At 44.0% G+C, this 14,533-nt stretch overlaps 1 pseudogene; it reads right to left on the reverse strand.

Annotated features, from left to right (window-relative positions):
- Positions 1–12,323: 12,323 nt before the first annotated feature.
- Positions 12,324–12,441, reverse strand: LOC128704327 (5S ribosomal RNA; annotated as a pseudogene).
- Between the last annotated feature and the right edge of the window lie 2,092 nt (positions 12,442–14,533).

The following is a 14,533-nucleotide window of genomic DNA, read 5'->3' on the forward strand; positions in this document are numbered from 1 at the left end:
CCATGGCCTGGATGTTTTGTATCTTTTGTATCTTTTTGACAGTTTGTGTACAGCGTGTCAGCGTGCCTCGTTGTGCTCCCGGTTTTCTGGTGTTTTCACGGTCGCTCTTACGTGCTAGAACTTTAATTTGTGTCATCAATCCTATACGATACATCCCTCTAGCGCCTGGAACCAATCTTGGGCGGAAAACATTATATACTGAGTAAAAAAAGGAGAATTGTGTGCACTACCTAGCAGAGTTTACTGCCAGAGGGGAATCATAGGCCTGTCCCGTGTGGAAAAATAATAATATTGAACTTTGTGTCAGAGGAAAGAAAGTCTCCCTGTGGAGACTTCTCGTACGTTGGTTTGCGTGCAGCCAGCAGCAACAGCCTGGTTGATCAGGCGCTGATCCACCAGGAGGCCTGGTCACAGACCGGGCCGCGGGGGCGTTGACCCCCGAAACTCTCTCCAGGTAAACTCCAGGTATACATAGCGTATAGTGTATACTACAGTGGCTCCCTAGTATATAGATGATAAAGGCTAAAGTGTCATTTGAAAACAGGTGAATTTGTAAATGAAGTGATAAGCCTATAGAGGCAGGTGCCAGAAGTCGCCAGAAACTTACCACAGGTCAGCTGTTTTTAATAATCTTCCTGGCCTGCTAGTGTACTCGCATATAATCTAGTGATACCAGTGAATAGCAGAATACAGTGTTGTAGTAGCAACTAACCAGTATTATAATGGTACTTGGTGGAGTGGAGTGACTTTCATTAGTTTCTTTTTCTTGAAATACCAGACGTTACTGTGAATTTCATATAACCTGTAGTTACCAGCGGTCGCAATATACACAACGAGAAGCAATTATTACTACAGAAAAAGCACCCTTCCTCCAAAATTTGCACCAGTCAACTATAGTGATAATATAGCATTTATTGTGGTGGAGACGGAAAAAAAAAAAATAGAGAAGCTAGATACAGCGATTGATAAACAAAGGTGGAGGCTCGACCGTTCGTCATTGTAGGAGTGCCAGCAGTCACCGGCTCTTCAACACGCAAGTTATACTTTTGTATCAATCAAATCACATATACTCGGGTAGATAATTTCCAGTAGATCCTTCATGTGTTAGCTCAAATCACCGACCAGTATGGTTTAAATAAGTGACCCACTGATCAGATCAGATAGACTGGTCCGAACCCTTGACTGGTCCGAACCCTTGACTGGTCCGAACCCTTGACTGGTCCGAACCCTTGACTGGTCCGAACCCTGGACTGGTTTCAAACGGTTTCGTTGTGCACCACCTAGCAGGTTATTAATAGAATATTCAAGAGGTTGCTAGTAGAATTGCAGTAAATCAACCATTCAAATCATTATGAAGCTGTGTGTAGTCTGTGGTCAGTCAAACAAACGGGCTTCCATATGCATAAATTGTCATTTCTGTGGAAATTGGTGTCACGCCCCTTGTGCAGATATCCAAGAACTAGCTACAAGCAGTATTAAAACAGGGAAGTGTTTTTGGGTATGCCCAAATGAGATAAATCTGTGGACTAAAATCACAAGGGTATTAAAAGAGGTCAACATCAAAGCTGCTTTCATAGAAAACCTGGAAGCTTTCTACAACAGATGGGAACATAAAAAGTCCGGGCTGAATGGTACTGCCCTTGATACTGGCCATGTAGTCAGAAACTGTAAGGCTGGAGATGATGTCCTGGTAGTCAGTAAATGGGGGTCTGATAGTGCTGTCCTGGGAGACAGTAATGGGGAAGCTGGAGGTGCTGTCCTGGGAGACAGTAATGGTGAAGCTGGAGGTGCTGTCCTGGGAGACAGTAATGGTGAAGCTGGAGATGCTGTCCTGGGAGACAGTAATGGGGAAGCTGGAGATGCTGTCCTGGGAGACAGTAATGGTGAAGCTGGAGATTTTGTCCAGGTAGTCGGGAATTATACGCAGGAAGGAATACATATGAATGACCTCATAGGGGACAGGAGCCATAGTAGGGAAACAAGTGTAGTCAAAGATAAGATAAAACCAATATTGCAAACTAGAAATACCACAGGAAATAGCAAACAAGAGGACTCCACTAGCAATAGTGAGGATATATTACCAAAAACAAATGGTGGGAGCTCCATTGTTGGTGCTAGGGAGGATAGAAGTAAGACAGGGAAACATGCACCAACAGGGAATACAGTCACAGAAACCCAAGGCAAACGGAAACCAAGCCTGTGCACATACTATGCACTCGGTATCTGCTGGCATGGGAAATCTGGAAAAACAGATGGGACGTGCAACTATGACCACCCTAGGAAATGCCATGCCCATATGACAACAGGAAAATGCAAACTCCCTTCCTGTAAGCTTTTTCACCCTGAACTGTGTACCTCTTCAGTACAGGAAAGACTGTGCTATAACTTAAATTGCCAGGCATACCATCTAAAGGGGACAAAAAGATACAAAACATCCAGGCCATGGGAAAACCTGGGTAGCCACAGCCACTCAAGAGGGAGAGGTTTTTTAGTGCCAGGAAGGAAAAAAAACTGGCAGGAAATGGCAGAAATCGTACACCAAATCCAGTCATTCCTGGGAGACAGTAATGGTGAAGCTGGAGGTGCTGTCCTGGGAGACAGTAATGGTGAAGCTGGAGATACTGTCCTGGGAGACAGTAATGGGGAAGCTGGAGGTGCTGTCCTGGGAGACAGAAATGGTGAAGCTGGAGATACTGTCCTGGTAGACAGTAATGGTGAAGCTGGAGATTTTGTCCAGGTAGTCGGGAATTATACGCAGGAAGGAATACATATAAATGACCTCATAGAGGACAGGAGCCATAGTAGGGAAACAAGTGTAGTCAAAGATAAGATAAAACCAATATTGCAAACCAGAAATACCGCAGGAAATAGCAAACAAGAGGACTCCAATAGCAATAGTGAGGATAAATTACCAAAAACAACTGGTGGGAGCTCCATTGTTGGTGCTAGGGAGGATAGGAATAAGACAGGGAAACATGCACCAACAGGGAATACAGTCACAGAAACCCAAGGCAAACGGAAACCAAGCCTGTGCACATACTATGCACTTGGTATCTGCTGGCATGGGAAATCTGGAAAAACAGATGGGACATGCAACTATGACCACCCTAGAAAATGTCATGCCCATATGACAACAGGAAAATGCAAACTCCCTTCCTGTAAGCTTTTTCACCCTGAAATGTGTACCTCTTCAGTACAGGAAAGACTGTGCTATAACTTAAATTGCCAGGCATACCATCTAAAGGGGACAAAAAGATACAAAACATCCAGGCCATGGGAAAACCTGGGTAGCCACAGCCACTCAAGAGGGAGAGGTTTTTTAGTGCCAGGAAGGAAAAAAAACTGGCAGGAAATGGCAGAAATCGTACACCAAATCCAGTCATTCCTGGAGTGGAACCACAGTCGATGGCCTCCACTCCAAACCAACAGATACAGATACTAATGCCGGAAAAAAAATCCCCCCCCAGTACCAACAATACCACCAGTCCGATAACATTCTTCTTTGCAAATATACAGGGTCTAAAGCCAGCAATAAACAACAAAATACCTTTCATCCGTGGACTGCTTGCAGAGGCAAAGGCAATGTTCGCGGCTTTCACTGAGACCCACATAAAGGATCACTTGGACAACGAAATATGGATCCCAGGTTACAACCTATACAGATGTGACAGAGTGAACAGGCAAAAGGGGGGGGTTGGCCTGTACATTGCAGAGTCACTTGTTTGCACAGAACTGCTTAATGCCTCAAATGACGTAGTGGAAGTTTTAGCAGTAAAGGTCGAGAACCAAAACCTAGTCATTGTGGTAGTCTACAAGCCTCCGGATGCAACATCCCAGCAATTCCAGGAACAGCTGTTAAAAATTGACCACTGTCTGGAAAATCTTCCAGCTCCTGCACCCAACATCTTGCTCCTGGGGGATTTCAACTTAAGGCACCTAAAATGGAGGAATATAGCAAATAATATTGTTGCAGTAATAACACCAGGAGGCAGCTCTGATGAAAACTCACACTCACACGAGCTTTTAAATCTCTGCACAAAATTCAATTTAAACCAGCAAATAATAGAGCCTACTAGACTGGAGAATACACTAGACCTCATCTTCACTAACAATGATGATCTGATAAGAAATGTCACCATATCAAAAACAATATACTCAGATCACAACATAATTGAGGTTCAGACATGTATGCGTGGAGCCTCAGACCGACAAAATGAGACTAGTCACGAGGGAGCATTCACCAAATTCAACTTCAATAACAAAAACATAAAGTGGGACCAAGTAAACCAAGTCCTAACCGATATAAGCTGGGAAGATATACTAAGCAACACAGACCCAAACTTATGCCTAGAACAGATTAACTCGGTGGCACTCGATGTATGCACAAGGCTTATTCCTCTAAGAAAAAGGAGGAGTAGATGTAAAATAGAAAGAGACAGGCGCTCCCTTTACAGGCGACGGAAAAGAATAACAGAGCGGCTAAAAGAGGTCAATATATCAGAAATGCGCAGGGAGACACTGGTCAGAGAAATAGCAAGCATCGAACTTAAGCTAAAAGAATCCTTTAGGAGTCAGGAATCGCGGGAAGAACTAAAAGCCATAAATGAAATCGAAAGAAACCCAAAGTATTTCTTCTCCTATGCCAAATCAAAATCGAGAACAACGTCCAGTATTGGGCCCCTACTTAAACAAGATGGGTCCTACACAGATGACAGCAAGGAAATGAGTGAGCTACTCAAGTCCCAATATGACTCAGTTTTTAGCAAGCCGCTAACCAGACTGAGAGTCGAAGATCAAAATGAATTTTTTATGAGAGAGCCACAAAATTTGATTAACACAAGCCTATCCGATGTTATCCTGACGCCAAATGACTTCGAACAGGCGATAAATGACATGCCCATGCACTCTGCCCCAGGGCCAGACTCATGGAACTCTGTGTTCATCAAGAACTGCAAGAAGCCCCTATCACGAGCCTTTTCCATCCTATGGAGAGGGAGCATGGACACGGGGGTCGTCCCTCAGTTACTAAAAACAACAGACATAGCCCCACTCCACAAAGGGGGCAGTAAAGCAACAGCAAAGAACTACAGACCAATAGCACTAACATCCCATATCATAAAAATCTTTGAAAGGGTCCTAAGAAGCAAGATCACCACCCATCTAGAAACCCATCAGTTACACAACCCAGGGCAACATGGGTTTAGAACAGGTCGCTCCTGTCTGTCTCAACTACTGGATCACTACGACAAGGTCCTAAATGCACTAGAAGACAAAAAGAATGCAGATGTAATATATACAGACTTTGCAAAAGCCTTCGACAAGTGTGACCATGGCGTAATAGCGCACAAAATGCGCGCTAAAGGAATAACAGGAAAAGTTGGTCGATGGATCTATAATTTCCTCACTAACAGAACACAGAGAGTAGTCGTCAACAGAGTAAAGTCCGAGGCAGCTACGGTGAAAAGCTCTGTTCCACAAGGCACAGTACTAGCTCCCATCTTGTTCCTCATCCTCATATCCGACATAGACAAGGATGTCAGCCACAGCACCGTGTCTTCCTTTGCAGATGACACCCGAATCTGCATGACAGTGTCTTCCATTGCAGACACTGCAAGGCTCCAGGCGGACATCAACCAAATCTTTCAGTGGGCTGCAGAAAACAATATGAAGTTCAACGATGAGAAATTTCAATTACTCAGATATGGTAAACATGAGGAAATTAAATCTTCATCAGAGTACAAAACAAATTCTGGCCACAAAATAGAGCGAAACACCAACGTCAAAGACCTGGGAGTGATTATGTCGGAGGATCTCACCTTCAAGGACCATAACATTGTATCAATCGCATCTGCTAGAAAAATGACAGGATGGATAATGAGAACCTTCAAAACTAGGGAGGCCAAGCCCATGATGACACTCTTCAGGTCACTTGTTCTATCTAGGCTGGAATATTGCTGCACTCTAACAGCACCTTTCAAGGCAGGTGAAATTGCCGACCTAGAAAATGTACAGAGAACTTTCACGGCGCGCATAACGGAGATAAAACACCTCAATTACTGGGAGCGCTTGAGGTTTCTAAACCTGTATTCCCTGGAACGCAGGAGGGAGAGATACATGATTATATACACCTGGAAAATCCTAGAGGGACTAGTACCGAACTTGCACACGAAAATCACTCACTACGAAAGCAAAAGACTTGGCAGACGATGCACCATCCCCCCAATGAAAAGCAGGGGTGTCACTAGCACGTTAAGAGACCATACAATAAGTGTCAGGGGACCGAGACTGTTCAACTGCCTCCCAGCACACATAAGGGGGATTACCAACAGACCCCTGGCAGTCTTCAAGCTGGCACTGGACAAGCACCTAAAGGCAGTTCCTGATCAGCCGGGCTGTGGCTCGTACGTTGGTTTGCGTGCAGCCAGCAGCAACAGCCTGGTTGATCAGGCGCTGATCCACCAGGAGGCCTGGTCACAGACCGGGCCGCGGGGGCGTTGACCCCCGAAACTCTCTCCAGGTAAACTCCAGGTAAACAGTCGATGGCCTCCACTCCAAACCAACAGATACAGATACTAATGCCGGAAAAAAAATCCCCCCCCAGTACCAACAATACCACCAGTCCGATAACATTCTTCTTTGCAAATATACAGGGTCTAAAGCCAGCAACAAACAACAAAATACCTTTCATCCGTGGACTGCTTGCAGAGGCAAAGGCAATGTTCGTGGCTTTCACTGAGACCCACATAAAGGATCACTTGGACAACGAAATATGGATCCCAGGTTACAACCTATACAGATGTGACAGAGTGAACAGGCAAAAGGGGAAGGGTTGGCCTGTACATTGCAGAGTCACTTGTTTGCACAGAACTGCTAAATGCCTCAAATGATGTAGTGGAAGTTTTAGCAGTAAAGGTCGAGAACCAAAACCTAGTCATTGTGATAGTCTACAAGCCTCCGGATGCAACATCCCAGCAATTCCAGGAACAGCTGTTAAAAATTGACCACTGTCTGGAAAACCTTCCAGCTCCTGCACCCAACATCTTGCTCCTGGGGGATTTCAACTTAAGGCACCTAAAATGGAGGAATATAGCAAATAATATTGTTGCAGTAATAACACCAGGAGGCAGCTCTGATGAAAACTCACACTCACGCGAGCTTTTAAATCTCTGCACAAAATTCAATTTAAACCAGCAAATAATAGAGCCTACTAGACTGGAGAATACACTAGACCTCATCTTCACTAACAATGATGATTTGGTAAGAAATATCACCATATCAAAAACAATATACTCAGATCACAACATAATTGAGGTTCAGTCATGTATGCGCGGAGCCCCAGACCGACATAATGAGATTAGTCACGAGGGAGCATTCACCAAATTCAACTTCAATAACAAAAACATAAAGTGGGACCAAGTAAACCAAGTCCTAACCGATATAAGCTGGGAAGATATACTAAGCAACACAGACCCCAACTTATGCCTAGAACAGATTAACTCGGTAGCACTCGATGTATGCACAAGGCTTATTCCTCTAAGAAAAAGGAGGAGTAGATGTAAAACAGAAAGAGACAGGCGCTCCCTTTACAGGCGACGGAAAAGAATAACAGAGCGGCTAAAAGAGGTCAATATATCTGAAATGCGTAGGGAGACACTGGTCAGAGAAATAGCAAGCATCGAACTTAAGCTAAAAGAATCCTTCAGGAGTCAGGAATCGCGGGAAGAACTAAAAGCCATAAATGAAATCGAAAGAAACCCAAAGTATTTCTTCTCCTATGCCAAATCAAAATCGAGAACAACGTCCAGTATTGGGCCCCTACTTAAACAAGATGGGTCCTACACAGATGACAACAAGGAAATGAGTGAGCTACTCAAGTCCCAATATGACTCAGTTTTTAGCAAGCCGCTAACCAGACTGAGAGTCGAAGATCAAAATGAATTTTTTATGAGAGAGCCACAAAATTTGATTAACACAAGCCTATCCGATGTTATCCTGACGCCAAATGACTTCGAACAGGCGATAAATGACATGCCCATGCACTCTGCCCCAGGGCCAGACTCATGGAACTCTGTGTTCATCAAGAACTGCAAGAAGCCCCTATCACGAGCCTTTTCCATCCTATGGAGAGGGAGCATGGACACGGGGGTCGTCCCACAGTTACTAAAAACAACAGACATAGCCCCACTCCACAAAGGGGGCAGTAAAGCAACAGCAAAGAACTACAGACCAATAGCACTAACATCCCATATCATAAAAATCTTTGAAAGGGTCCTAAGAAGCAAGATCACCACCCATCTAGAAACCCATCAGTTACACAACCCAGGGCAACATGGGTTTAGAACAGGTCGCTCCTGTCTGTCTCAACTATTGGACCACTACGACAAGGTCCTAAATGCACTAGAAGACAAAAAGAATGCAGATGTAATATATACAGACTTTGCAAAAGCCTTCGACAAGTGTGACCATGGCGTAATAGCGCACAAAATGCGTGCTAAAGGAATAACAGGAAAAGTCGGTCGATGGATCTATAATTTCCTCACTAACAGAACACAGAGAGTAGTCGTCAACAGAGTAAAGTCCGAGGCAGCTACGGTGAAAAGCTCTGTTCCACAAGGCACAGTACTCGCTCCCATCTTGTTCCTCATCCTTATATCCGACATAGACAAGGATGTCAGCCACAGCACCGTATCTTCCTTTGCAGATGACACCCGAATCTGCATGACAGTGTCTTCCATTGCAGACACTGCAAAGCTCCAGGCGGACATCAACCAAATCTTTCAGTGGGCTGCAGAAAACAATATGAAGTTCAACGATGAGAAATTTCAATTACTCAGATATGGTAAACATGAGGAAATTAAATCTTCATCAGAGTACAAAACAAATTCTGGCCACAAAATAGAGCGAAACACCAACGTCAAAGACCTGGGAGTGATCATGTCGGAGGATCTCACCTTCAAGGACCATAACATTGTATCAATCGCATCTGCTAGAAAAATGACAGGATGGATAATGAGAACCTTCAAAACCAGGGAGGCCAAGCCCATGATGACACTCTTCAGGTCACTTGTTCTATCTAGGCTGGAATATTGCTGCACACTAACAGCACCTTTCAAGGCAGGTGAAATTGCCGACCTAGAAAATGTACAGAGAACTTTCACGGCGCGCATAACGGAGATAAAACACCTCAATTATTGGGAGCGCTTGAGGTTCCTAAACCTGTATTCCCTGGAACGCAGGAGGGAGAGATACATGATTATATACACCTGGAAAATCCTAGAGGGACTAGTACCGAACTTGCACACGAAAATCACCCACTACGAAAGCAAAAGACTTGGCAGACGATGCACCATCCCCCCAATGAAAAGCAGGGGTGTCACTAGCACGTTAAGAGACCATACAATAAGTGTCAGGGGCCCGAGACTGTTCAACTGCCTCCCAGCACACATAAGGGGGATTACCAACAGACCCCTGGCAGTCTTCAAGCTGGCACTGGACAAGCACCTAAAGTCAGTTCCGGATCAGCCGGGCTGTGGCTCGTATGTTGGTTTGCGTGCAGCCAGCAGCAACAGCCTGGTTGATCAGGCTCTGATCCACCAGGAGGCCTGGTCTCAGACCGGGCCGCGGGGGCGTTGACCCCCGGAACTCTCTCCAGGTAAACTCCAGATGGTATGCCTGGCAATTTAAGTTATAGCACAGTCTTTCCTGTACTGAAGAGGTACACATTTCAGGGTGAAAAAGCTTACAGGAAGGGAGTTTGCATTTTCCTGTTGTCATATGGGCATGGCATTTTCTAGGGTGGTCATAGTTGCACGTCCCGTCTGTTTTTCCAGATTTCCCATGTCTGCAGATACCAAGTGTGTAGATGAATGGTTCAGAGAACCGACATGTTGATAAATTAGACACATGTGCAACTCTTGGGTATCTTTATTGAGGAAACGTTTCGCCACACAGTGGCTTCATCAGTCCATACAAAGGAGAATCTTGAAGAACAGGAGGAGAATGAGGTAATCAGTCCCTCAACCTTGAGTCGATGTGGTCAGTCCATCAGTCTTGAATAGAATACGGCATACGTGGTGAGAAGGAGCTTATAAACCGTTGGCAGGAGAGGTGCAGCAGTCATAGGTCGTGTAACATAGGTCGTATTCTATTCAAGATTGATGGACTGACCACATCGACTCAAGGTTGAGGGACTGATTACCTCATTCTCCTCCTGTTCTTCAAGATTCTCCTTTGTATGGACTGATGAAGCCACTGTGTGGCGAAACGTTTCCTCAATAAAGGTACCCAAGAGTTGCACATGTGTCTAATTTATCATCAGATACCAAGTGCATAGTATGTGCACAGGCTTGGTTTCCGTTTGCCTTGGGTTTCTGTGACTGTATTCCCTGTTGGTGCATGTTTCCCCGTCTTATTCCTATCCTCCCTAGCACCAACAGTGGAGCTCCCACCAGTTGTTTTTGGTAATATATCTTCACTATTGCTAGTGGAGTCCTCTTGTTTGCTATTTCCTGTGGTATTTCTAGTTTGCAATATTGGTTTTATCTTATCTTATTACTGCTACGTGAACAGGCGAAGCAGATGTAAGGTGACTAACATCAAGGTACCTACTTACTGCTAGAACAGGGACATCAGGTTTAGTAGACCAACACCCAGGTACTTACTTACTGCTAGATGAACAGGGATAGCAGGTGTAAGGAAACATGCCCAACGTTTCACCCGTGTTGGGAAATGAACCACGGACACTCAGTGAGGAGAGTGCGTTACCGACAGAAACAAGAATCACACACCCAGCAGAGCTAGGTGTTTTACCGTGATCCGAGGACATACGGTGGTGTGGGTGCCTCTGAGCTAATTTCATTCTATTTCCCGTTTGGTATATTAGCCTCCACAGGCAGTACATATATTACTGTAACCACGATGATAAATTAGACACATGTGCAACTCTTGGGTATCTTTATTGAGGAAACGTTTCGCCACACAGTGGCTTCATCAGTCCATACAAAGGAGAATCTTGAACAGGAGGAGAATGAGGTAATCAGTCCCTCAGCCTTGAGTCGATGTGGTCAGTCCATCAATCCTTTGTATGGACTGAAGAAGCCACTGTGTGGCAAAACGTTTCCTCAATAAAGATACCCAAGAGTTGCACATGTGTCTATTTTATCAACATGTCGGTTCTCTGAACCATTCATCTACAATCCTGTCAGACACTGCAACTTCTTGGGATCTTAATACTTGGGAATTCTTCGCTTGCCTAACCCTTGGGCACGACCTACTTCCACATTGAACAAATGTGACACCACCTACGACTGCTACACCTCTCCTGCCTATGGTTTATAAGCTCCTTCTCCACACTTATGCCGTATTCTATTCAAGATTGATGGACTGACCACATCGACTCAAGGTTGAGGGACTGATTACCTCATTCTCCTCCTGTTCTTCAAGATTCTCCTTTGTATGGACTGATGAAGCCACTGTGTGACGAAACGTTTCCTCATTAAAGATACCCAAGAGTTGCACATGTGTCTAATTTATCAACGTGTCGGTTCTCTGAACCATTGATCTACAATACTGTAACCACAAACAAGTGGTATTTAATCAATAACAACACTGCAACTAGCCGATTCTTGTAGGATTGAGTGGTCCTGTGGGTTAGAGCATCGTGTGATTTTCGCTCACTATAAGGGGGGGGGCCAAAACGACATGGGTTCGAGTCCTCGGCTAGTCGCAGTGTTGTTATTGATTAAATGCATCTTGTATTTGTGGCACTCGTGATAGTGGCACCCCTGCTTTTCATTGGGGGGATGTTGCATCGTCTTTTGCTTTCATAGGGAGTGATTTTCGTGTGTAAGTTTGGTACTAATCCTTTTAGGATTTTCCTAGCGTATATAATTATGTATCTCTCCCGCCTGCATTCTAGGGAGTACAGGTTGAGAAACTTAAGCGTTCCCAATAATTGAAGTGTTTTATTGCAGTTATGTGTGCCGTGAAGTTCTCTGTACATTTTCTAGGTCAGCAGTTTCACCTGCCTTGAAAGGTGCTGTTAGTGTGCAGCAGTATTCCAGCCTAGATAGAATGAGCGACCTGAAGAGTGTCATCATGGGCTTGGCATCCCTAGTTTTGAATGTTCTCATTATCCATCTTGTCATTTTTCTAGCAGATGCGATTGATACAATGTTAGTAAGTAAGTAAGTTTATTCAGGTATATACAAATACAGTTACATGGAATTATCATACATAGCAGTATATGTGTAGAGAACTTAGGATAACCCAAAAAAGTCAGACAGAGTGACTTATTTCCATTGGGGTCCTTTGAAAAGTTTTTACGCCAACAGCATTTGGTGTTCCCAGGCGGTCACCCATCCAAATACTAACCAAACCCAACGTTGCTTAACTTCGCTGATCAGACGAGAAGCGGTGCATTCAATGTGGTATGTTATGGTCTTTGAAGGTGAGATCTTCTGACATGATCATTCCCAGATTTTTAACATTAGTTTTTAGCTCTATTGTGTGGTTGGAATTTGTTTTATACTCCTATGTAGTTTTAATTTCCTCACGTTTTCCATATTGGAATAATAGAAATTTCTCATCATTGAACTTCATATTGTTTTCTGTGGCCCATTTAAAGATTTGGTTAATGTCCTCCCGGAGTCTTGCAGTGTCTTCAATGGAGGACACTGTCATGCAGATTCTTGTGTCATTTGCAAAGGAAGACACAGTGCTATGGCTTATATCTGTATCTATGTCAGATATGAGGATGAGAAACAAGATGGGAGCGAGTACTGTGCCATGCGGAACAGAGCTTTTCACCGTAGCTGCCTCAGACTTTACTCTGTTGACTACTACTCTTTGTGTTCTGTTTTTTTTAGGAAATTATAGATCCATCTACCAACTTTTCCTGTTATTACTTTATCACACATTTTGTGCGCTATTACACCATGGTCACACTTGTCGAAGGCTTTTGCAAAGTCTGTATATATTACATCTGCATTCTGTTTGTCTTCAAGAGCATCCAGGACCTTGTCATAGTGGTCCAGTAGTTGGGACAGACAGGAGCGACCTGCTCTAAACCCATGCTGCCCTGGGTATCTAGATGGGTGGCGATCTTCATCCACAGATGAAAGGTATTTTGTTATTCGTTGCTGGCTTTAGACCCTGTATATTTGCAAAGATGAATGTCGTTGGATTGGTAGTATGGGGAGGTTCCTTTTTTTCCTGGCACTAATATCTGTTGTTTTGGAGTGGAGGCCATTGACTGTGATTCCACTCCAGAAATGATCGAAGTTGGTGTACGATTTCTGTCATTTCCTACCAGCCTTTTTTTTTTTTTTTTTTTTTTTTTTTTTTTTTTTTTTTTTTTTTTTTTTTTTTTTTTTTTTTTTTTTTTTTTTTTTTTTTTTTTTGTCCTTCCTGGCTTTAAAAAATCTCTCTGGAGTGGCTGTGGCTACCCAGGTTTTCCCATGGTCTGGATGTTCTGTATCTTCTTGTCCCCTTGTGGTGTGCCTAGAAATGTAAGTTATTGCACTGTCTTTCCTGAAATGAAGAGTGACACATTTCAGGGTGGAAAAGCTTACAGGAAGGGAGGTTGCGTTTTCCTGTTCTCATATGGGCATGCCATTTTCTGGAAGTTCACTATTCTTTTCACAATAGCTGTTCTGCATATTGTGATATCACCTGTTTACTGCACAAAAATATTTCCCAATTTTCTTCCCTTATGTTTTAGCTAAATTACAGTAAGGAATCCATGCTCCTGTTTGGAGAGCATGAAATCACTTCATCAGAGGGTGTCCAAGAAGGGGATCATCTCTCCCCATTTCTCTTCTGTATAGCGTCTAGGGAAATCACTTGTCAGGCTGACAAGTGACCTTAACATCTGGTTCCTAGATGATGGCACACTGACGCACACAAAGGAGTCTCTTCTAGATAATCTTGACCACGTGAGCACACGGGGACAGGAAATGGGACTTATCTTGAATCCATTCAAATGTGAAATCATCTCAGTCAATCAACAAGTGATTGATTCGGTGAGATCAAGACTACCAGGTGCATCAGTCATTGTTCCCAAAAATAGCGTCCTGCTTGGCGCACTTCAGGGAACTGATGCCATTGACTCAATTCTAAGGTAGAAACTGGGCGAGTTGAACCCCTCAAGGGAGGTTCCTTGACGCTGGTGAGGGGCTCTTTATCTAGGAAATTGGATCTGTGCTCCAGTTCCCTGAATTGAGCCTGAATACCTTCCATCTTCCCCTCCCCCTCCCCACTCACAGGCGCTGTATAATCCCTATGGGTTAAGCTTTCACCCATGATTGTAATAATATTAATGGACGAGTTGAGGAGGATGGAGCAACGAATAGGCAGTCTTGATACCCACAACTCCTTCAACCTTCTCACAAAGTGTTTGAGTCTGCCCAGGTTAACATATTTCCTAAGATGTGTACCCTCATATGATAATCCTATACTGCATGAATATGACAGTATCCTGAGGCAGACTTTTACGAAAGTACTCATTACTCTAGGTTGTTACGTGTCCCGTAGC

The sequence above is a fragment of the Cherax quadricarinatus genome, chromosome 1 (assembly GCF_038502225.1).
Source record: "Cherax quadricarinatus isolate ZL_2023a chromosome 1, ASM3850222v1, whole genome shotgun sequence".
Lineage (NCBI taxonomy): Eukaryota > Metazoa > Arthropoda > Malacostraca > Decapoda > Parastacidae > Cherax > Cherax quadricarinatus.